This window comes from Acanthochromis polyacanthus, chromosome 11 (genome assembly GCF_021347895.1).
Source record: "Acanthochromis polyacanthus isolate Apoly-LR-REF ecotype Palm Island chromosome 11, KAUST_Apoly_ChrSc, whole genome shotgun sequence".
Taxonomy (NCBI): domain Eukaryota; kingdom Metazoa; phylum Chordata; class Actinopteri; family Pomacentridae; genus Acanthochromis; species Acanthochromis polyacanthus.
The window spans coordinates 17,783,040-17,809,372 of record NC_067123.1 but is presented as its reverse complement, the minus strand read 5'-3'; the positions used below and the strand labels follow the sequence as shown (position 1 = coordinate 17,809,372).

Below are 26,333 nucleotides of genomic sequence, written 5' to 3'. Positions count from 1 at the left end.
CACACAAACACAGCCACGCACACACATGCTCACACAGCTGCGAGAAAAGAGGCACTAATCCAATTCCATTTTCTATTGGAATTAGGCCAGATGCCCCTGTCGGTTTCTTGTATTACTTTTACTTTCATCATTTACACACAGAGAGAAAGCCAGAGAGAGAGAGAGAGAGAGAGAGCATGTGTGAGGCACATAAATGTAAGATGAGAGTGTGAGCGGAGTTGTTCATGTGAAACAGCAGCCTGTTGTAAAGCACCGGGCCAATGCAGACCTATTTCTTGTCAGCGTGTGTTTGGACATGGAGAGGAATTATGGGAGTGGGCTCGAGAAAGGATGCCGACATGTTCTCCTGGATGAACAAAAACAGTGTGGCAGGCGACAGACCGATGGGGGACAAAAAGGCCAATACATCGCTCTGCTCCGTGTGAGGAGACGGCCTGGTGTGACTTACTGGAGAAATCTATGTTTGTGTGTCAAATAGAGCCAGTGGTTACACAGAAGCACGGCTAGATTTGGTTAAACAACAATATGGTGACATTATTGGCAACCAGCCATTTCCAGCAATGTTTGGCAATTTAATTCAGCTGTCAGCAGTCCTTTTCAGGAAGAAATGTATTTTCTAGTTATGACAGCTCTCTTCAGTTTGACACTGAACCTCGGTGTTTCGATCGTGCAAGTGTTCATGCACCCAAAAAAGGCTTCTATGTAGCTCCTGAGTAATGCTATGGTCAGATTCAATAGTAAAGCAGTTTTATGCCTCATGCCATTTGCATTGACTACTGGAATCTTCTTGAGTGGAGCTGATCTTAACGGTCTACACAGCTGGGATAGTTTAGGATCAATAGGGGTGGATGCACTAATCATGTCATTGTCTCTAACAAGTCAAAGTCTTTTCAAAGTTTGGACTACTCTCATTTTTACTCTACATATATGTTTACCCATCCCATTTTTTTTTCTATTTAAAAATATTTCCTAGGTTCTTCACAATTGAAAACAGTTTGATTGCAGTTTTCATCATTATGATCGACCTATGAGCATTACTCTGTTTTGTTTGCATCTTGTGAATAAATGTCTTTTAAGAATAATTGCTGTAACAGTACAGGAATGGTTTCAGAAGAAAGTTTAAGTGTCTCACAAAAGCTTCTCTAAACAAAAAAGTCTAAAACCCTGAGCAAACATAGCTTTATAGGAAATGGTTACTGCTTTATACATTACCTCTATTATGCTTAATGTTGCTCTATGTGGCAACCCGCCAAATCAATTTTGTTACAGCACCATGGTTAATTTTAATGAATATCGACACAAAAGAGCCACTGTTGGAAGGCTCAATCCACAAAGCACCAGTTGTGGCGGTTCAAAACCCATCATAAATTAAATTCTATTGCCAGGTAGACATTTCAAACCATCCTCTAGGCCTCTTAAGATTGGCCAACTGCTGTTTTTTCTGTTTTCTGAGTTCCCACAGTTAAGTCTACAGCATCTGGAAATATTTAGAGCTCTGCCAGCACCGCCTCCTTTTTCTGTTTCTGCAGCCTGGTACAATTCGCTCTGACAGGAGGACAGATTTGGGATCCAGTAGAGAAGGAAATATTTTTTATTACCAACCTAGGCCTGCCAGAATGATGGAGGATATAGACCTACATGATTCAGCTAAGGGTACACCCTCTTATTTATCCAAGGCAACTTGACTGTTATGTTTAATTGATGGGCTCCTGCCTTCTAAAATCTCAGATTTGCTTCAAAGCATACCAGCACCTGAACCAAACATAAGTGAGTACTGTTCCTAATAAAGGCCAAAAGACAAGGATGGACCCAGCTATTTCCCACAGTATCAATTTCCACACTGGAAGTCATTAATAATGAGCCTGGCGCACTAACAGTGCCCCGATAGAGGAACACTATAATTAAGATGAGACTCTTTCTGCATGCTCTAGCTCCCATGCTACTAAGAATCCTCTGTACAGCTAAACTCACAACTGGAAAATAGAAAGACCACAAATCTCCACATCGATGACAGGAGGTAAATTGTGCAATCAGCATTGATTAATTTATGTTTTTGCTGCACAATCCATTTGCTCCATCAGATTATGAACCTAAAAATATCTAACGAGATTTGTTTGGGAGACATTTTGAAAGTCTCATCAGCTCCTCAATCTTAACTTCTTGTTCCATAAGTGACTAAACTAACAATCTAACTGGCAGATAGCAAGCTACCCGGCTCAGAGAGCTGTTGTGACTGCCTAGTGCTTGTGTGTTCTGGCTTGTGTGCTCTAGCCAAAGCCTGCAAGCTGTGGCTACCTGCCAAAAAGAGGATGTGCAGATGAACTTTGCTGTGCCACTGTCTAGTGTGACAGAATCACATCTCAAAGTTGTTTAGGCACCAAAGATTAAAGTCATTTACAACTGCCTTTGAATGATCCCAGTCTAAATAAAACATACATGCTCAAGATCACAAGCCCACAGACATGTTTTATAGCAATTGAAGATCGAATCATCATTTAACTGTATGTTCTGCAAGAGAGCCAATAAAAACAAAGTTGTAGTAACATTTAACGAGTCTGACTGATTCATGAGTTTAGCTCATGTATTTAGAAAATATTTCATCTTCAAAGGGGCCAGTAGCTGCATGTAGTCATTGTGTGACAGACTGAATGAAAGTTAACACAAACCTGTGCACATAGAAAAGCAAAACAACAACCTTTCATTCATCACTAACTCGTGATGTTTCTTTATATGTGATGCATTTGCAAAGAAGCATTACAAAGGCAACCGTTACATTTAGATTCAACGCAAACTCATCACGCAGGAATTTAATTGTAATTCTTTTTAGGCTAATGTTAATCACAGACCGTCTTTTTTCCAGAACATATAAATCTTGTGGGAAAAAGCATCACAATTCAGAGAGGGAACAACTGCTGCCTACCTAAAAATTCTATTTCCTTTTTGCTCTACATCATTATCCAACAAAATGTCGGTCTAATTAAAGATTTAATGAAGAGAATCAGGATTAAGAGAAGATTAATTAATTAATCAGGATTTGCTTCATGAATTAAAACATTGGTAAAGCTGAAATGTTATCACAGGTCACAAATATGTAGGATATTCAGGCTAAAATACTATACTGTACAGTTTTATATATTCAGACTGCAGGGATATTTTGCCCTTTAAAGATTTCTATCACTTAATACCAGACGGATCTGTGCATTAACTGCTTATGGCTGCATTTTTTTTTCTTCCTGGAATCCGGCATGGGGTTTGTGCTACCTTTGAAATTCAATATAATCCCACTCTCACTGTTGACCGCTGTGCCATCCAACACCTTCATCCAGCCATCATTATCACCATCTTACACCCATTCCTCTTCCTGAAACTATTTTTACCGTGCAGTCGTGCATATGATACAACATTAAAATACAGGCACCTCCACTGTTGGCTACAGAGGACTGAGACTGCTGAGTTTCTTTGCTCAGGGCCACGGGGAAGGACTCAGCGAACAGAAAAACTCAGAGCGCCTCTGCAGCGTTCGGCACAGAAATGCTGAATGTGACTAATGTTTGAACTGTGTGGGTGTTTGTCAGTTGTGGCTTGTAGATAGTAGCCATAATCTCTTGTGACAGCTTGTTAGGACATCACACAGAAACAGCAGAATACTAGCTCACCTAGGATTGTGAATATGTCATATTACCTTTTTAAACCTTTATTTACAAAGGAAACGTCTTGTGGGCTCTGTGCTCTTTTCCAGCAGCCCCATGCTGCTCACTCAGACACATAGAGACAGACACATTGAGACAGGCAGCAGTGCAGTACAACCACAGCCTTGTAGTGCTGCAGCAGCAGCTGGGGGCTCAGTGTCCCACTCAAGGGCACCTCCACTGTGGTTGTTTAAGGCGCAGAGAGCGTAACTCATTCGCTTTCCTTCACACATTTTTGCAGCCTGTTGGGGGATTTGAGGAAATGTGTAGGGATCTCAAATGCTGACCTTCCACTTCTCTAACCCAAGGCTACTGGAGATGCTTGACTTGATAACAGACGAGCTTAATTTGTGTCAATATGCTTAAATAAGGGGTAGGCAGAAATCTACAATTGAAAAACAAACAATAAAAGCAAGCAAACCACCAGAGCACGGGAATATGCACGTTTCAAACATGTAAACATAGTGAAACGAAAAGTCAAGATTAGTGACTTCAGACAGGATTCAAACCCAGCTCTACTGAAAGAAATCCCCTGTCTAAACCAGCTGTGCTACCACATCTGAATGTCACTGTAGATTTGGTGCTCCTCATGCTATCTCACCTGCTCTGGATTAAAAGATCTGTGATTGGCTGAAGTCTCACAGGGCTGCTAAGCTGCCTGCCTAGCTAAATACTGGAGCCATGTTGAAAATTCATTTCTCCATCACTCACATGTATGAAATGACATATGAAAACAGACCCCAGGTTGAAAAAAACTGAAGTTCCCCTTTAACACTGAAAATGGAGCCAAGAGGATGTGCACAAGTCTAGTTTCCTCTCAAGCAACTTAATTTATTATGTATTGAAAGGCTAGCAAAGAATTTTTGCTCAGTGAGGCTCAAAGCATACCACCTACCTCAGTTTTAAAGGAGGATGTTTACATCCTTCAAACCATCTTATATATCTTATTGGATCCATAAAACTTAATTTAGGTTACTATCAATTTGATCTTTTGTACCCAAGGTAAGCTGAAAATCACAGTGTTAATTGATACATTAAAAATAATGCTTATGGCGACCGAGATTGTGCTTTGATGGAGCGTCAAGGGTTTAGGTTTCCTTCAGTCTGTCACCCAAGTTTGTACTTGCAGTCCCCAGAGAAGGAATCATAACAAGTTGGCCGATTCCTCTTTCTCCTCTGACTCTATTTGCCCTTGACATTATTGAATTAATGTAGCAGGTCTTATGGAATACTTTAACAGATATTTTCATGAATATTCTACGTCCGCAGAGGTGACACCCTGACTTTTCATTCAGCTCCACAGGCAAACAGTTTAATCTGCCCGACACTTGGACTGGATTGATGATTATGTTTGTGTCACAGTGATAAGTGATTGTTGCCCTTTGTTAAAGAAAAAGCAACTGCCATCTTAGTTTGGAGTAAAAGATATGTTTTGTTCATTGTACTGGCAAATTAAAGAAAATCTTTGAGGATTATGAAATATCCACAAAGTAAAATCAGTGATTACATAAGTAGTACTTTATTTCCTACCTTTCCTGTTCTAATGCAGCAATTGCCTGACCGTATTCCAGTCATTCAGAGCCATGAAAACCTCTAATGATCTACATGTTGTGAGCAAAAGTGATCTTTTGAGCAGAAAATCCACATCTTGAGCACATAAGGCAATAAATAAAATGCTTGATACAGCATGATACAGCTGCACTTTTAATAGTTCCACTTGATTTTAGCATAGAAGAACTCTGTGACCTCTGTGCTCAAAGTGGCATCATTTATCGTTTTGACCTGTGGGTGTGTCAATGATTGCTTTAGCTAATCAATTCAGCTAATGCGGTTGTGTGACAGAGGCGAGCATCAACTGTCCATCTCTATCAAGTCACATACACTACTGGTTTTAAACCAAGTGAGACTGTGAGGGATTCTAGGATGGTTACATAAAGAGAAATCTGAAAACCCTTTTCCATTTCCTTATGATGATTTTGCCATCACTCAAGTTGGTGGGTTACTGTAAAAAGGGCTTTGAATGAGGTTTTGCTTTTTCCGTCCATTTTTGTCTGTTATGCCAGAAATATTCTCAAGACAGTTGCAATTTTCAAAGCATTTGATGGGTTTGTTTGAGTGAAGAAACCAGCAAAACGCAAACCTGAAGCATGAACCTTGACGTTAGTGGTGTGCATATTCTATTTAAAACGGAGGTCAGCCAATAAAAGCTGTTCATTAAAATGTATTTGCCTGTCTTTATAAGGACATATGTATGTTTTTTTTCTTTTCTAGTTTTAATGTCAAAAAAGTAAGCATTTAAGACACCAAATGGAATATATTAGTCCTCAATAAAGAAAAACAAGTGTAGTTTTGGGGCCTTTTCCATTTCACTTTTCAACTTCTCTACATCAAATCAACTTAATCCATATAGTCATATAGTCCAAAACTTCAAATAGTTTTTTTAATCACTACATCACATTATTCCCTTTTTATCTATGCACAATTTACTATTTCAAGAAACTACAGAGAAACTTTCTGGAACAGTAGCAATTGCAAAAAAACACTTAAGTAGAACCAAAGAAGTCATGTGTTACATTTTTTTTTAAAGAAATCTGAGGTCTCTAGATTTTTTCAAGGTTTCCTTTGTTATTTGTCTAACCAAGGACCTGAAAAGAACCTTTGTTTCTCAGGGTGTGAAATGAATCTAACAGGGTTTTCAGTCTGTTTGCTCACAGTGCTTTTGATGCCTTTGACACCTCAGTATCTAGCCCGCCAACAGACTGTTATTATTGCAGAAGCACCTCAGCTATGTTTCTACGCTCAAGGGCACTGCGCAAATGTCAGTGACTCACTGGGGAGTGAACACAAGCTGCACCACACAAATCTATTACAAACAGGTAAATAAAGAAATATGGCTCGCACAGTGAAAGCCAGTTGGAAGAAAATCTGACAATGAGAGAAAAGAGAGAAAGCAGAGTTTTAGACATTGTTCATGTTTGAACAATCTCTAAATCGGAATGGGATTCACTTGACTGAACTAAAGTGTGTATTCCGTTAGTGGGTGTGTTGACCACCCAACCCAGTTTTAACCATATTCCATGTGTTTGTTAGTACAATCTAGCCAGGATCATCTCTAATCAGGAATGCAGTAACAAAACATACAAAAAAATCAAAAGTGAAAAGTAGGTTGGGAAAGTTGGTCTACCATCATTCAGATCTGGACAGATCATTTACAATTAGCAGATGCTTTTATCCAAAACAACGGAGATCTGAGAGTAGGTACAACATGAGGTAAGGAGGTGAGGCAGCACTAACCTTGCCTAACGGTCTTCAGTGCTTCAGTGGACAACTGACTGGGATTTGAATCTCTGATCTCGCATGCCAAAGTCAGGAGAACTTGTCACTGAGGTATCCAGCTGCTGGAATTTTCCCCTTATTTTATAGATTACAAAGTAATTGGATTAAAACCTGGCGATGAGGGATGCAACATGGAATTAACTCAAATATATCCCTTCTACAAGGGTCTTCAGTGTGTTCTGAGACACACTGGACAAGACAATTTCACCACAAGGTCTATTTCAATTGTATTACACCATCTTGCTCAACAGATGCAGTTGAGAACATGGCACTGTAAATTTGTGTGAGGTCATAAAGGACAAATATTAAAGGTGACAAAACTGGGGTGCGTTTAACAGTTAACACTGAATATTTTTCTTAACCTTGGAAAAAAATCTTGTGATTTGAACATTTCTGATGCTATGAAACTGTTCAGAACATCATTTGGCTAGACTTTACAAAACTTTTACAAATCACTGTAAAAAAACTAAAAAACTAATGCTTCAAATAATGTTGATGGGTTTGTTTATGTTAAAACACAAACACCTTGGTTTAGGATGTGTTGAGAAGGGGTGAGGAAAAGAATTAAGGATGGGCAAATTCAGGAATCAAAAGATGGCTACATTCGATACGGACATAATCATGGGAGAGTTGCAAGGCCAAAAAGAACATAAAGGTTTGTCTGGCATTAGCAAAAAACATATATATCCTACAGACTAATGAGTCAAATGCTGAACATTCTGGAAGACATGGGTCCTTTACATCTGGTGTAAAGCTAATTCTGTATTCCACACGAAGAACATGATATCAACGGTGAAACATGGTGGTGGTAGTGTGATGGTTTGGGGCTGTTATGGTTCACCAGGACCTGGACAACTTGTCATAATGGATGGAGTCATGAGTTCTGCTCTCCATCAGAAAATCCTCCTGGAGAAGATCCACCCTCAGTTCATGACCTACAGCCCAAGTACAAATGGGTTCTGCAGCATGGCAGTGACCCAAAGCACACAAGCAAGTCCATCTCTGAATGGCTCAAAAAGAACTAAATGAAGGTTTTGGAGTGGCCGAGTCAAAGTCAGGACTGGACTCCAACTAAAAGGCTGTGGCAAGACCTTAAAAGGGCAGTTCATGTTCTCAAACCCTCTAATGTGACCCAACCAGTTATTACGTTTTGGAAAATTACTCTTTCACAGGGGGATTTGGGTTTTCAATAAATCTTCAATAAACCATCATTTAAAAATTGCATTTTGTGTTTTGTGGGTTATCTCTGTCTAATATTAAATAATCTAATAAATATTAGTTGGATGATCTGGAACTTTAATTGTGAGAAATGTGTCAAAATAAAACATCAGGAAGGGGGTAAATACTTTTGTACAGTACTGTGTACAATATGTTGTTTTGGTGCATTTGCTTAAACAACTTATTTTGCCTCTGCATCAACATGATTTCTGCAGAAGCTGCTCGTACCAATAATGAACCCTGATAAATGATAACGAAACTTGTCTAGATCAGCAGATTCAACATATTCCTTTTCCATTTAACAGAACAATTGTCAGTATTCTCTCTTGTGCTAAACTAAAATAGAAAGCTCAGAAAGGTACCACTGGTCATGTGTAGAGAGTTGTAAAGGCCCATTATGCTTCAAATAAAGTTCAGCATCAACAACACCCTCCCCCACACATTTCTGACCTTGGCACTTAGAGAGCTACACATTTGTAACTTTATGATACCAACAATCTGAAAAGCATGTCCACTTTATGTAAATGCTGGTCAGGTTTAATGTTGAATTCTATCAAAATTAAATTCAACCTTATGAATGCCTTTGAGGGAAGACTGTGCAAAAGTGTGCACCGTTATTCTTATTTATACCATTCATTGTATCAAGGCTACAAAGACGCACAAAAGAGAGTTCTTGGTGACAGATCAAGGAGGTGCTGTGATGTAGCCAAGGCTCTGAAGGCAGGCTTTTTACCCGACCTCTGAATGTGGCCATTTGGAAAGCTTTTCCTTTAGACGTGGTTTAAAAACACTCATTCGAAAATAGTTATTTTCACTGATGCTGATGCTTTTATCCCTGACTTGACATGACTGAACCCCTACTACCACTGGGAAAATGAACAGAGAGAGTATTTAACATGCATTTATATATTAAATCTGCACTTATTCAATCACTCAAGGATCTAAGAATAAATCTCATTAGGGAAAACGCAGTAGGCCGCCTGTATTGACTGACAACTATCAACTAGTTAAAGCAAGTATTATGAAGCCATAAAGCTCTGGGGGCTGCCCCTGCTGGTTACAAGGATTTGAAAGCCTCATTAGCGAACACTAACCAGCATCATCACATTACTTCGTTTAATGAAGGTTAGTTTCAAGGTCTTAGGGAATAATCCACTGTGAAAAAAGCGTTAGAAAGAGGTGAAATGTGTAAATCCCCTCGAGATAGAAGCTCTTTAGCTTCCTTTGTTGCCTTAGCTGAAAGAACTAAGTGTTGGCTTGTGCAGGCCTTTGTCCCTCTTCTCTTGGTTCAGCTATATATTCACAATGCACAAGTTCACTGAGAGCAGAGGTGAAAAGAGCAGGCGACAGAAGGGCTGATTGGAGGAAGGTCAAGCTTGGTGTAACTCCAACACCCTCTAACCTTTGAATCAGCACTAAACCAATTGCACTTCCCCATTGTCTTGAACATGTTGCCTAGCAACATTACATCCCTGCAGTGACTCTGTGCATGTGTGTGTGCATTTTGTGCTGCAAGAGGAATTTCCATGGAAACAACAACAGCGCTACAAGCTACGCATCAGTGCTGCTTGACTCACCTGAAAACTGTTTGGCCAACAGATAAAACATAAAGGCCAATAAAAGAATGAATTGTATCACACATTCATTTTTGTTTATGGCTCATAATCTCCAAATAGGTCCTTCAGGGACAAATCAACAGACATTAGGCTATTAAATTAGCCAACAAGATCATATGAAAGAATCAAGACACAGATTACTTCCTAAATGTTAATGACAGCTCATGGGCAGGCATCAAATCTAATACACTCCCTGCATGCTTGTTCTAATGATGTCTCTAATAAGATGTGAGACCTGCATCAATACAGAGCAGTTTTAAATGAATTAGGCCATTCAGGCTTTGTGCATGATTTGTTTTGATGGCAAACACTGACAGTGCAGTCATGGGAAAAGCAGCAATTATCCCCAACTCAGCTACCTCACGTCTTATCTTTGTGAAACACACTGACAACCTGATGGCTCTTTCACACGGGATACAGTTTGGCTAGTGCTTGCTTTGCACAGTGCAATACTTGACTCGAGTAAAGAAAGAATAGTCAGATGTACGAAGGGAAGAAGCTCATTGTTATGTCATACATTAGCCCTGAAAATGCTGGTATCTGAGAGGTGTTCATTACACATCAGGACGCCTCTAAATCAGTGTAAAAGGTGAAGTGTGAGTAAATATACTAACATGACATACTATGTTAACAGTTAACTTGATGGCACCTAACTATGGGTCAACTAACCACAAACATGCTTCAAAAACAGACGATTATTTTTATATAGCATTTTTCCTTTTGTTTTGTGGAGTAAAACTTCTGACTGCATATGAAGCTCGATGAACCCTCCATTATGTTACGCGTAAATTTAAATTTAGTAAATACGTAAAAGGTCTTTAAAGAAATCAATTATTGGTTCCTAAGAAGAAAGCATCAAACTATGCATACTTTGGGAACCTAGTTATGTGTGGTTTAAAAAAGTTACCTTTTTCTCTCCATCAATGGATGGAGTATGGTCCGTTGCTCACTGACTGAGATCAAGACATGTGTTTGAAAGCTCTGGAAAAACTAATATACACACCTAGAGTTTGTCAAAGACATAACCTATCAACAGCAGAATTGGATAAGACTACAATCGCTTGAAAAATGTTAATTTAACTCTGAAATCTCTAATTAATAATAAATACGCAAGACTATATATCACTTGGTACCAAAAATGTGAGGAATCATGTTACACAAAATGCAAAGAAACCCTCAATGTATTTTACAGCATTTTACATTAAGATAAAGAACATCATTGTACTGTATAGACTTTATGAATAACTTCCTGAAGGTTTCTCAATATCTTGCTGGCACACTGTTCATCTCCCTTCCCGCCTATTACGCTGCATCCACGCTGATAATTTAAGCAAATGATGAGGTTGGATTTCTCCATCATCTTCTCACACATTCAGCCACTAAAGGGAAGCAAATGTGTTTATGATGACCTTTACCGTTGCTGTAGCCAGTAATGTCTCCATTACAGAGCAGGAATGGTATTTCATTAACCCTCCTCCACTAGCTGTGAGGAACTACAGCCAATAAAACACCACCACAGAGAGCAGACACGAGACAAAAGAGGGGACAACAACGCCACAAATGGGAAAGCAGAGTGGGTTTGGTGATATTTTGCTTGAAGAACCAAAGCTTGAGGGACAAAAATAATATAAAATGTATTTTATTGTATTAGTAGTATTGCTTAAAAATAAATCAGTCAATATTAAGACAATAATAACACAAAAAGAACATTCTCATCAAAATCTGAGCCCTGTCACTCTTAAATCTTTCCTTCTCAAAGAGCCAATGCTAAAATGTATTTTTATCTTGATTAATATCTTTAACTGAACAACATTGCACTTTGTACGTCTATGCTGACATCAGTTAACTATTGAATTGGACTGAATCTGTTACTCTGAGCAGCTAGTCATCCCTCTGATAGTGCTCACCACTCTTATTGAGTCACTGTACTGAGAGATGAAAGCAGGCTGGAAATGTGAATAGTCTTCAGAGGTTGGGCCTTGGACTTGAGCATGACACCAGACAAATAGTGCTGATGCAAGGATTTCACACTGCTTTTGAATGAAAGGCACATTTTCTGAGTGATATATATTTGGTCCTTCTTTTTGGCCTCGAACTAGAATCAGTTAATATTCTCAATCAATATTGCTATCTTGAAAGGTTACTCTGACTACATTTAGAAGAGCTCCAGGGGCATTCCAACCTGTTAGAAGCTGGCACCACCAAAGTCAAACTTTGATAACTCTGGCAGCCGTTCAGAAAATATGCTGATATGTTCTTTTCCTTACACATGTGAAGGCGTGGAAAAACAGGTTGCAAGTTGAAGGCTTAATTATTTCAAATTACAGATGTGGGGCTGTATTATTTGGCTGGTTCATCTTTGTTATATTATTACAAAGTATCCCCCGTGATTGCTTGAAATTAATCCTTAGAGTCTAATGGACACAGTCTGTTTCCAAATTCTTTTTTCTTGGCTTAGTTGCTCTCTAAGTATTTATTGCTGTGGGGTGTCGCACATATCAAACACTACCACACAAATCGACCCTTCTAATGATGCTAGTTTCTTGTCTGTGCAACAAATTATTAGCAAAAACACGAATTTTGCATTTATATAAAATCTGATCCTAGTCTCGAACTGCACATAACTCTGTGTCCGTCTCCACACACATCACTCTGGTTTGAATTACAACAGAAATGTTAACATCTATGCAATGCAATTACACACAGAAAATCGTCCTGTTGAGAAATAAACAAAGCAATGTCAGTTATTTAACTAGGCCCTTAGTACAAATTCTACCAACTTCATACAGTATCCCACCATCATGGTTCTGATATGAACAGATTCCAGATAATCTGACACAGCTATGAAGAGATATCTGCAGGTATTTATGGTCTAAAAATGATTTAAAAATTAGATTTTACCCCCTTGATATAAAGCTGAATATAAAAAAAAAACCCTGCAAACATTGTAATATCAAAAGATGTAAAATCTGAGTAGCCAACATTGTTCTGGAAAAAACAGTGCACAGTATTTATGGCTAGTCATTATAATGACCGAGATAACGTAAAAACAAATGTGGTGAAAATACCCCCAAAATAACTTTGAACTCGAACAGGAGTAAATATATTTTTAGTCCACTTGCACACGTCACATAGGTTACAGGTTACAACGTTTAAGGATCAGGAAGCAAACCATTTAGTTCAACATCTCAGTGAGTCGGTAAAAAAGCCTGAAAAATGTCCAAGATATTTTGAAAAGGAAACAGATTCGATTAAAAAAAATTAAAGAATACATTTTAATCACATTTACTGGCAGATCAGCATATTTAGTGTGTCTTGTCGCTTGACTACGACTTCTCTCTATATATAATGCTCAGCGCAATAAGCTGGTGTCAAGTGATGCAGGTTGATTTAGCTGCAAGACGGATCAAATAATTTAACACCAACATGGAAAACTGTCTGTGTCTCTGAGGATTCTCAACCGCTTAAACAAAATTTAGGTGAAAAACCTGATATCCATGGCAACGATTCAAGGGAATTATTGCTTTGGACTGTTTCAGAAATGGATTTCATTTTTCTGGGATCAGCACTACTACATGATAGTTCTATTCATTAGCTTTGATTTGTAAAACACTCACACTTCTTGCTTTTGAATTCTGATCATGTATTGTATAACCCTGTTACTGGACTTCATTCTAATGAAAACTTGAAATGAAATGTAATGTAACAAGTTATGAAAGATTCTGAGAAAATTTCAGGTCATTGCTTATGGCCTCAGTTTTAGTGTTAAAAAAAATCAGACCGGTGTCAGTGTGACATTCCTTTCACAGAAAAACGCTCTTTTATCTAAAAGGCCTCTTTCATCTTTTGTAAAACGTCTTAAGTCAAAGTTCTTTCATCCTCTTCAAAAAAAAATCTCAGGGTATAAAATTCCACACTGGCGAGAGGATGGAGATTTGCTGGTGCTGTGTGTGTGTGTGTGTGTGTGTGTGGGGGGGGGTGTTTTAGCATTTGCTACATTGTGGGGACAAAATGTCCCCACAACTGTAGGAAATCCAAAAACTACGTCACCTATGGGGACATCTTTCGGGCGCCACAAGTTTAAACAGTGTTTTCTTGGCCATGTTGTTGTTACTGAAAAAAGTAAAAGTGCAAAAACGTTTCTTTAGGGTTAGCCATTGTTTTGGTTAGGGTTAGGGTTTGGTTAAGGTTAGGGTTAGGGTAAGGGTTAGGGGTTAGATATGAATGGGAGTCAATGGTAAGTCCCCACAAAGATAGAAAAACATAGTATGGGTGTGTGTGTGTGTGTGTGTGTGTGTGTGTGTGTGTGTGTGTGTGTGTGTGTGTGTGTGTGTGTGTGTAAATGTGGCAACGTCTCATCTGGTTGAAAGGTAACAAAATCCAGCAGCAGCATCACACCGGAGAGCTCTGCAGAGAGGTGAAGCTTCTGTTTAGAATTAAGTCTGCGCTGCCTCCGGTGTTACCTCCAACTTTCAAGCCTCCCGCTACAAGAAATAAACACTTTAGCTGAAAATGTTGAGACAGCGCCCGAGGTGAGAGATCTTACACTTTAAATAAATCTGGAGAAGTCGAGGAATGACAGGAAATCCACTGAACACAAATGCTTCACGCTCTGACAAAATGGTATCTGGTGCTCAAGTGCTTTTTGTGCAGAAGGATGATCTGAAACATGAAGCCATCGCTATGGTTGCTTTTGTTCAGATTGTGCCCGATCCATGGCCATGGGCTTGAACACCCAGATGGAGTCAACAAAAACATCTTTTTCTGACTATATATTAGAAAAACTGTATTTTGTTCAATATGATGCCATGCTAAGGAGTAGTCCAGTGACTTAGTACAGTGCTTCCATGAAGTCAGAAGATCTATAAAAGACAGGTTTAGTACAAATTAAAGCAGCGGAGACTTTAGTCAAACTCCAAAAATCTTACACTTCCCATGAGGCAACTCGATGATATCTTTCTTTGGACCCCACTTAATCCTACTTTGCCCTTAAAATACTCACATCTTCAAACATGCAACAATATTATAGCTCAAGCTTTTTATTACAAAATGTCTCATCTCATGACCAGTCTGAGAAAATCACAAGGACATCAGTATGACATCTACAGGGTTATTTTTAGAGACATCAGAAAACTAAATCCAGAGCAACAGAGGATGTTACACAGTTGTTGAATTGTGTGTAGTGAATAATACAACTAGGAACCCTGTAGATGTCATACTGATGTTGATGCTGTACTAACATCTGGAACCTGGAATTTCTCATTAAGTTAGATACTGTCACAGCTATCCACTATCTTCTTTGTACACTTCTTTGGAAGTAGGAGCTTAAAGCTGCTGTCCGGAGTTTCCGTTTGTTTTCAATTTATGTATCATTGTTTAACAAAGCTTAAATGTGTTAGTCTAGTTCGATACTATAATATAAAGTTAGTATAACGCGATATGAAAATTTATTCCTGAGCTCCGCCTTCCTCTCATAGACCCCCATGTTATTCCAAAAAGCGCCGGTCGCTGCCGACCAATCAAGTTCGAGCTTCAGCTTTGTCATGCTGTCAATCAACGGTTACGCGCACAGCAAGCAAGCCCATGCAGAGGTGGGCGAGCTACGCACTACGCAACCGCGCGCACATTTGTTTTGCTTGTGGAGGAGCTGAGAGAGCATCAGGGATCAGCAACTTCCAGAAAAGTTACCAATCCCACGGCTTGTCAGGCCAAGAGACTGCAGGACGTTTTTTGGCTCGGGGTGCTCGCCTCGCTCCCCGACCACGGCCTCCATAGCCCGCCTGGCGGCTTCGTTTAGATGCCCGACCTCTGGAGGAAGATGTTGGGGCGTCTGGGACATACTCTTCGTCAGAGGAGTCATGCAATTCTGAACTCTAGATAGAAATAAATAAACAATGTAACACATATACACGCGTAAATGCACTAAGTTTGATAAACAACGTCATCGAGAGGGATACACGAGTGTAATCAGATATTGAAACTTTACTCGTTCGTCCTAGCAGATTCATGTTATTTTGGTATTAGGACAAGTTAGACTCAATACAGCATTCTAACGTAATTCCTTTATTATTTACTAAATGTACTAAACGTAGAAGAGGGGAAAACAGCAAAACAGACAAGATGCTGCAGCACTCCGGGCACTTCTCTCATGTACTGCGCGCGTGCACAAATAAAGGTGCGAAATCAGAGGGAGGGACCAACAGTGTTTTGGGAGACGCTGCGATTCAAACTCCGGACAGCAGCTTTAAGTGGTGTCTACAGAGGACTCAAGAAAAATATAATTTCTTCTTCAATTCTGGAAGCAGTCGTCCTGTGAGCAATTGACAGCTATCAATAATAAAATGTTCAAACAGTTCCACGTTATCTGTTGATGAAGACTGTGCAATGCAGCTGAAAGCTCCACAACAAGCAACTAAGAGGACCTTGAATAGAGACAGGTTTGCCACGTTCAAAAATATCATGACTTTGGATCAACCTGACATATACTGTATAGCATACACTAGAAACTTTGAGATCTTGACTAGAGTTTCTAACAATAGTCTATGTGACTAGCTACCACAGTGTGAATCTATTATTGGATCAACCGGTCCAACTTGGTAGTTGAGGTTTGTCACATACACAATACTGACTAAAACATCCGACATGTGCTGACGTAATGTACCTGTGACAGCATATCAAAGTGACTGACAACTAGTGCATCCCAGACAGACAGCCAGTCACAATGTTGACGCTGCTTCAGCACCATGGCAACAACAAAAAGGATGGAAGACAAAAACTTTGCTTATTCTGGGGTAAGGGTCTGGTTGTAAAGATGCACATCTAACCTGGTTGGTGTGACTTGAATGAACTCTGGTGTACAGTTTGTTTCAGTTCACTTGGGATGATATGAAAGCTGTCTATCAAACTGTGGTGCAGACCAAAAGAAAAAAAAGAACTTGAACAGAGACAAGTGCAAAAAAGGGACCTATAAACTGAACCAGTGGTATGAAACTGCATACAAAACTTCAGCCCACATTGTGATCAAGGAACCACTAGACTTACATTCTGAATTAAACGGGGACTGTCAGCTGAGGAGTAAGAGATAAATGAGCTTGACATATCCGAGCTGTAAATAGTTACAATGAGAATGCTGGAGACAATTATAAAAAAGCAGTTATACTGTCCATTGTTGTGTTAAGTGAGCAGTGACAGCAGGTAAAATGTCAAAGCGTAAAATACAGAAGTGGTTGAAGTGTCAGTTGAAGCAAATATAATCTGTTCACAGATAATACGTAAAATCATCCATCCATCCATCCTTTTAGGCAAACTTTAGAATTTGAAACTGGAGATACTAAGGTGGTTAAATAGCTGAAATTGTGATGGCATGCTGTAAGCAGGCTGACCTAAACAAAGTGAGACTACCTAAATAAGCCATGCATAGTACATGCAATTAAAATGTCAGTTTGTGTGAATCTAATTTTAGTTTAAGTGCTGTGGACAGTTAAATGTGTGCAAACGTCAGTGGGTGCACATTACATACTCAATGTAAATTTAGATATATGGCCTGACAATAGATTAACTGTCAGCTAAAAAATAAAAGATCGGTTCAGATCTGATCACGTCAACTGACACGTAAGAGACGAAAGAAGTTTAACTATCAATTAAAATGTGACGTATGAAAATGTAAATGTCCAATATTGTGCCAGTTTTTAGCAAAGTAATTAGTCTAACATGCTCCCAGAATGCGTCTTTCCATTTTTAGCTCAAGAGAGGAGAGAGAATTGACGGTAGTATGTGTGCTTCATTTTTTCATCGACTGTATTTTACATCTCCAAGTTTGTAAAAAACAGTAAAAATAGAATTTTTTTTTAACCACATAACAACCTAAAAGTATAAATAAAAGCATTATTAAGATGAATAGCTCTGTTACTGCTTTGAAGGTCAAAATTCTAAACTTAAAGTAGTAACACTTAAAATTTAGAGCTACGTTTCTAATGGATATTGTGAATAAAGAGTGAATAAAGAGTGGAAACTGTGGGAGTAAGAAGAGTTTGAAGTTGTTTTGAGAGAACTTCAATAGCTAAATTATGAAACTATGGCAACTAAAGGTATCACAGTGACCTAGGAGACTTCTGAAAAGTACGTCTACTCTCCCAACAAAGCTCCACTTTTGTCAGTCTGCGCTTTATAATGCACTCCGTTGTCATTAATCACCATATGCTTTCTACTTGCTCACACTGTAATAAAACTCTGATGCCTTGTAAGCACCACTTCAAGTAAAGTGTAGCTATTATTATCTATACAAGATGAAGCCTTGGATAAAGTCAAATGGCGTTTCAATAACACAGCGGCCCCTACCCCTGGTCGATCTACAAGACCTGGCTCTGCCATTACATGTTCCTCAAGAGACACACACACTCAGCAAGGTCACAGAGCCCTGCCGACTCAGCTCGCCATTGTGAGTGAATGTCCTGAGCTACTCGTTAGCTATTCTCTCATTATCATATGTAGAGCTGATGGCAGGCCACTCTTACAGAAAAGAACACATTGTCTGGGGGGGGGGGGGGGGGGAATTGAATGACTGAGGAAAATTGCCAAGTTACTGTGAAAGAGAAACACGTTGAGCAGTCTGGGTGAGTAAGCACAATGCTGTCAAAACTGCAGCACTATTACATTAGTATTATAAAACACACTGTGTTGAACTGATTGTGAAAAGAGAGGGTGTGGGTGTATCAAAGGAAACACAGGGTGACCTTCCAGGCTAACTAAATAAAACTATCTCTCAGTGTCCTCCCCATAGTCATCATGGCAACATTGATTAGGTTGCACTCTCAACATTGATTTTACGTCACTCCTCTATTGAGATGGGCTCCCATAGACGGCAGTCACTCGCAGCCAGAAACGTTCAGTCTATCTGTAATTCACCCTGTCTTTGTTCTCCTGATCTTTCTCCTAACCCTGCTTCGATACATCCAGTTTGATATAAATGTAAAAGGAACACAACATGTTTTGGGATCAATTTGTGACAGATACAAAAAAAAAAAATCACACCAAAAGATTGCATTCAGATATGCAATTTGTCACATTGTGGCTTCATGGATCTATCCATGCAATATTAGCAGTTTTCTCTCATGTAAATGTTCCCTAAGGGCTCAATTAAAATATAGCAGGACCATTACAGAAGGAGCCAAAATGCTAACATAATATTTGATGTCTAACATGCAAGATGAGGCAATGCTACTTTTAACTCTTTCACAAGCTGCATCAAAGATGGATTTTATAACTTATTTTGCAGGAATGCTAATTAATGATAATTGTAAGAGTATCGGTCAGTGGGCCAGCTTATCACTGGAAGGTGCCTAAATAAAAAAAAAATTCAAACCCTTCATGAGCCCAAGTGTAGTTACAAGTGACAATATGCTCTGCTGCACCTTTTACTGGACAGTCATATCACAGAGAGCAGTAGACTGATAGTGTTATGCCAAGGTGTCATTTAAGCTCTACCTCAACTTCATGCTTGGGTTGCGACATGAGGAGAATTTGCTGATATTGGGCACAATGCATTACACTAGATAAGTCATGTATCAATGCAGCACTCAGCGGCCATCCAGCTGATCAGTGAGAAATGATGCAACCTCCAGAGGCTCATTCTTCCTACTGTACTGTGTCATGCATGTAAAAATTTCTTACTGTACGTATACTTCGTGTATGTTATTAAAATACCATACACTATGCCTAACGACAGAAGAATCTCTTAAACCGAGCAGCCACATTTTTCAGTTCATCTGTTCTCTGCACATCATTTTCTTATTTAAAAACTTGATTCAACTTATGGAAATATATTTTATCACACCATAATTTGAAAGTATTAGCATGATACTGACCGTTTTTCTTTTTCTGGTGCAGCAGCAATGTGCCTTTGCAATTTAGAGCTTTAGGAAACTGCTAAAAATATACTGGCCTACATTTGAAAAAAGAAAAAAAATTCCTAAAATTGGCTCATTCACTCTAGATTGTGGTGATTTAATTTGTTTGAGAGGAAGAAATGACAATTAAGTGAAAAACACATTACAATGATAGTTGGTGGGTGGAACAACATAATGTCTGTAAACTTAATGCTCCTGTAGTTAATGTGCTGACGCTCAATAAAAACCGTACATGTGTTCGAGAAGTTACAATAATTGCCTTGATGGGAAAATGAATGCAAACTAACAGCACATTTACAATACAGTCCATGTCTGAAAGGGGTTTAAATGTCCAGAATGAAGAAAGTGCATTACGAGCATATTGTATAGCTGTCAATACCTAAGCGACGTTAAAATCTTTACTCGGATGAGTCTAAACGTTCTGAGCACTCACAGATGAAATAATAATGTTAATTATCTCTGATATGCTTTTATTAATTATATGGAAGAAATGGACAGGGAGTTAAGATCTGAGCAGATTTGATGAAGGCAGAAATGCTGTTGCCTGATGAGTAGGTCAGAGCAGGGCTGGTTGGATGCTCCTGGTCGGTAGTAGTACAAGGGACAAACCATGAACAGGGTGTTGGGAGGTGTGCTGGAAGCCTGAGCCCAAGTTGCAACTTATAGGACTTAAAGGATCAGCTGCTACCATCTTGGTGCCAGATAACACAGGGCACCTTCAGAGTTCCTGTAGAATCCACGCCTCGGTATAATTGAGCTATTTTGGCAGCACCAAAAGCTATGGTCACAATGTCGTGCCTCATCAGTATATCTCACTTAGTATTTTACAATAACAGTTTTTTGTGTATATTAAACACACAGCCCTGGTGTCCTGCCACCCCGCTTCTTTAGTGCCAGCTGCTGGGGATTCGTCACCTAAATGAAATCAAAGCCCTGGCAGGAGGCTAATCCTCGGTGTGTGTGGTGGCTGCCGAGGCTAGGGGCTTGGCCTGGCTGTCTGTAAAAAGCTCCCTGCCAAAACAGTAATGGAATCTCACCGTAGCCTTGCTCTGCATTGGAGCTATTTGTCCCAGTGCCAAGATTTCACTGTTTACCCACACATGAGCCCTTGGGCAGTGAGCTAACCCTTCACCTCTGCAGGAGGAGGGTTACATGTCTGTAAGACATTGCTGCAGCAGCTCAGGGAAGGAATGAAGGATCCACCTGGTGATGATTTACGCTGATCCATTAGCTCTTCTTAAAACAGCATTAATGCCTTTTTCCCTGCTGAACTCCCTTGAAAATAAAAGTGGAGACACCCCCCATTAAGCACCGAAGCTTGAAGGTGATAGCCGATGAAAGCGGACCACAAAAGGGCACATTAAGAATTCAACAGCTTCTACAGCCGCATCAGCTAGAAAATCAACTGAGACATGCAAGGAGACAATTAACCAGAGATTTACTGTGTGGAGCATGATCGTGCGAGGTGCAGGGAATCTGCCACTTCCCCTTATAGTCTCCTATGAAACAAACTGTTTGATTAATGGGAGCTCGGGGCCTTGCCAGTGCAGCGGCTGGTATCAGAATGGGACGGCCAGTTGCATGAATGGCTCCCACAGGCTCCATACCGCTACATCTGGCATGCAGGTGACCTACAACTGGCTCATCACAGTAAAACTACCTTGAAACTCCCAACTATCTTTGCACTCAGCGGTTAATTAATCTTATCAAGGGCAGACGTGTGTGTAGCGAGGACAGCTGAGGCGACAGAGTGAATGAAAATACTCTTTGGTAGTTGATGATAAGCGCTACAGATACCTTTCAGATAGGCAGCGGAGAGGGATCAGAGCTGCCTGAGATACAAAGAAGAGGGATGATTTGGAACTCAATCCCTGAGTGATAAAAAATACATCATCCCATGTCTACCGTGGCATTGTCTGCTGACTGAAACACATTATGGTCTGATTTTAAGGCGGCTGTGAAGTGTATGTTACAGTGGAGTCTGTGGGTGCAGCCTGGCTCTCACTGCACTATTGATTCAGCAGCACTGCAGTTTAGAGAAGCATTGGCTGGATATGAGAAATGGAAAATAAACAGAGAGAACCAAGTGGGAGCTGAGGGAGCTCCATGGGAGCAGACCAACAGACACTGAACCAGTTACAGAATACAGATTCTTGGTTTTGGCCCCAAAACTACCCGCTGCTTAAGACTGTAGAGAAACATTTAGTCTGCATTCAAAGGCAGCATTGTAAGCCTGCACTTTCAAGGCTCTGACTGTTTAATGGCTACAGTTTCACTGTTTGAATCAATTTGGACAGAATTCTGAGGCTCATTCACACAGCTTAAGTGAGTTAAAAAACTAAATACATAACAAACTCTGACAGGGCAGTCAAACTGATTTGACAGAAAATAGAAAACAAGTGTAAAAGGTATAAATTTTGGGGGGTTGCTTTAGAGTGGAGCTGCACAGTGGCTTGCTGGTTAGCACTTTTGCCTTGCAGTGAGAAGATCCTCAGTTTGCACCTGGTCTTTCTGGGATCTTTCTGCATGGAGTTTGCATGTTCTCTCTGAGCATGTGTGGGTTTTGTCCGGGCTCTCTGGCTTCCTCCCACAGTCTAAAAACACGCTGATGATAACTGGCAACTCTAAATTGTCAGTAGATGTGAATATGAGTGTGAATGTTTGTGATAGACTGGTGACCGGTTCAGGTGTCTCCTGCCTTCACCCCAAGTCAGCTGGGATAGACTGACCCACACACCCACACACACACACCCACACCCACACACACCCACACACACACACAGTCGTCTATATTTTCCAATCATCTGAAATGGAAAATTCTTCTTAACGAGTGGTGCAGTTCTGTTTTTATAAATGAGAATGGAAGCAGTACTGAAGACTAGCAACATTTGAGTCAGTACAAATCCTCCAACCTCAACAACCACGATGATCCCAAAACCTGTCTTCCTCATGTCATGTGTCTACAGGAAAATCACGGTGAACAACAAACAACAAAACTCTGGTAATGAGAAAAAAAAGTCAGTTGAGTTTGTTTGTATCCGATTACACATGGCATGCATGTCTCTGTTGGTTCATGTAGACAAAACCAAACAATAAATACTAAATAAACACTAAACAAACTTTTGGAAGCCACTAGTGAATTACCACAGCAGACTTTAAACAAATATTGTCTTTAAGTTGGAAGCTGAACCAGAAATTGCAGCATCCTGACATAAAGTGGAGCATGTAACTAAACAACAGTGCTGTTCTACTTTACCTTTACCTGCCTAAAAGATTAGTCATGAGCTGTCCAGGAAAGGTTCATCTGCAACAAACCTTCTGTCCATTCAAATAGAAATTTAACCATGACATAAGGATAGAAACACATTACAGACAAGAGTGGATGCTTTCTGGGACCTTCGCTAGCTCTTGCAAAAGTCTATGAACATGATAAGAGCTAGAAAATAATGTATGGAATACTAAAAATAAGGAAACTATCTTTAGAAATAAACAACTAAATTGTCTTGGGAGCCAAATAAAATCTCCATAAGTACTACATTTTAAGAAATAGTATGACTGTCTGAATGGAAAACAATTAAACATATCTCACACAAATGATAATAATTAGCACAACAAATTCTCAAACAAGGTTTTTGACACAAAATATCAACGGAGCTTGAAAAGCAGTGTATGCATTTATCTTGAAGGCATCAATAATTGACAGAAAACAGACTAGTCAACAACACTATAGACTGAGCAGTTTATCTGGCAGCTTTTACTGAGGACACACATTCCTGGTAGTATCAGCCTCAGGTATGGATGATGACTGTTGTCAGTGAAGCACAGCTTCACCTTATCTTCCCCTCTCTCCCAACTGGTTGGTTGAGTTAAAGGGGAACTTTGTTTTTTTTCAACCTGGGGTCTGTTTTCATTTGTCATTTCATACATGTGAGTGATGGAGAAATGAATTTTCGACATAGCTCCAGTATTTAGCCAGGCAGGCAGCTTAGCAGCTCAGCTAGCAGCTCAGCTAGCAGCTCAGCTAGCAAAAAGTATGGGGAAACTTGCCCCCCCCCCGCGTCAAAGTCCGCCCTAACGTGCTTTTTCCCCACACTGACCGGCTCGGATAGTCTCAACGAGTGTCTCACAACATACTAGAGATGAGAAGTGAATGAAAACCTCCACATTACCTTCGATCGCTATTTGTTGGGGTCTGTATCCAAAGCTCAGGACGCGAGAAAGCAAATCTCATTCCAAAATTGCGCCATCGAGCTATCGTGATTTCTCCATCACTCACATGTATGAAAAGACATATGAAAACAGACCCCAGGTTGAAAAAAAACAAAGTTCCCCTTTAAGCTGTAACAACACAGTATGATAAAAAGATGTCCAGGACTGTTGCTGTCAGCTGCCTACTTTACCTCTGTAATGACAGAGGACTGTGGCTGCCAACCAGCCACAATCACACACGACTCAGTCAATCTTTAATTACTCACATTAACTTGCACTCTCAATTATGTTTGCTGCTTGATGGTTTAGGTGGCAGCAGGAGGAGTGCTCGGGCTCTAGATGTTGCTAGAAATCTAAAATTTTCAACTGTTTTTACAGAGAGAAGGCTGTTTGAGCTCTGCTCTGCAGCATCCTGCTTCATGTTTATATAGTTGCACTCATTCTCGCCTTCTCTGGTGGCAGCTTTAACTGGAGCAGCTGGAGGCCAAAGCCACATATGATGTCACAAATCAATACACTGTTTACTTCTTAAAGAGTGATCTATTTCACAATTTGGCTCTTTGCTCACTGTTCTTAAAAGACAGACCTTTCAGTATGAAAACCTGGTGATACCAGAAACAGGTTTGATAGCACATGTCAGTCAAAAAAACCTCCCAAAGGTTTTCTCTATTTTGACTCTGCTGTTCTGTTTACTTCCTTCTACAGTGCTTTATGGCTGTCCAACATTTATTTTCAGTACCACTTATTCGGACAGTTATTTTCTGATTAACCAGTTTGTCAGTGAAATGTCAAAAAAGGTGAAACATGCCCATCAAAACTTGAGCTGAGAGACATTTTAAAATGTGCTGTTTTGTCTGGCAAAAGCCAAAAATCCAATTACTGAGTTGACTACTATATAAAAAGACAAGTAACACATTCACCAATTGTTATTGTTAAGAAGCAAACAACATGAAAATAAATAACTATCCGCAAACTAACATCTTATGGAACAGTTTTGTATCCACTTACAGCAGAGGAGGTCAAATGAAAGTAAATGGTAAAACACAGCTAAAAGGCCACAATAACGTCCTCCATTTGGTCTCTCTGGCTCGCCGTACTACAATTTCTCGAATTTCCTTTAGCAGACGCTTTTATCCAAAGCGACGTACATCTGACAGTAGATACAAAACAAGCAAGGATCTTATCAGGTGAAAACAACCTGGATAAGTGTCATAAACGTCCCCTCAAAGGTCAACATTGTTGTCACAGTGTGACCTCACAAGTCAAAGTTTCCTAAACTTGAAAAAGTCATTTTGCCCTTTCCATTTTACCAAATCTACAGCAAAGCCATGTCCCATTAGCTGCCAGCAGCAACTATGGCTGGACTGAAAACAGTAATAGTCAGATTTATTTTGTATGTATTAACCTGTGTTTAGAACTGCCTGTGATAGCAAACAAGAAAATACTAAAAACAGAGAAGCTACCTTTACACTGAACCCAAACTACTGCCACAATGGCAACCAAGTTCTCTGTGATAATCACAACTCCTGCTTCACACATGAGAAGAGTTTGAAGTGATTATGAAGATGTTATCTTGTAGCTGTTTGCAGATAACACTTCTCTGTGTCACTAAATGGTGTTGGAAATGGAGTTAAAGTTCGAGGATTACCAAGAGAAAAGCTACATTTACATGCACACAGGATGCTGACAAAGGAAACCAAACCCGTTTTTATGCACCGTATTGACTCAATTGACCTTAAAATCCACATTTAAAACATGACATTTCTCCCCTTCCCCAACCCTAGTTTGAAGCGGTGCCGTACTTATTTTTAGTGTATTGCAGTGATACAAGCAATCATACTGCTGCTTCCTGAGTTATTTTTACATTTTTCTTTGAGGGTGTGTGTGGAAGCACACAGAGAGGATACACTCTGGAGAGAGCAGTTTTTCCTTAAACCACAAATTTGACAGAGGATCACAGCCAAATGTTTAGCTGTAACTGACTTACTTAAATGTAAACCCTATTCGGACAGGATTTCTTTCCCTAGGGGAGGTGGGGTCATTTTAAAAATACGTTCCCTGGTCAGTGATTTTAATCTAGTAATCATTACAGGCTGCTCCTCCTGTAATTTCAATCCAGCCCTCAGTCATGTCCTTGTATTCTGAAAGTGTTTTCTCGTGGGAAGATTTTCTTTCCTGTTCAGTGTTGAAACGGTCCATGTCAATTTGATAGAAACATGTAAGCATCAACATATAGGGGATTTGGGAAACATTATGATAGTAAAAATAAATTAAAGCTATTAAGAGAACCTTTGATGAGTGTAGCTCATCTAAGATAACAGCAGCTGGAGGTTTAGCTCCAGATGGGTACTGCTACTCTC

General features: G+C 39.7%; 2 protein-coding genes across 3 annotated transcripts in view; both read right to left on the bottom strand.

Moving 5' to 3' along the window:
• The window catches only part of rpl15 (ribosomal protein L15), a 345,074-nt gene that overhangs the window by 72,993 nt on the left and 245,748 nt on the right, over positions 1-26,333 (bottom strand). The gene's annotated exons all lie outside the window — the stretch shown is intronic.
• The window catches only part of ube2e1 (ubiquitin-conjugating enzyme E2E 1), a 122,050-nt gene that overhangs the window by 63,303 nt on the left and 32,414 nt on the right, over positions 1-26,333 (bottom strand). The window lies entirely within an intron of this gene.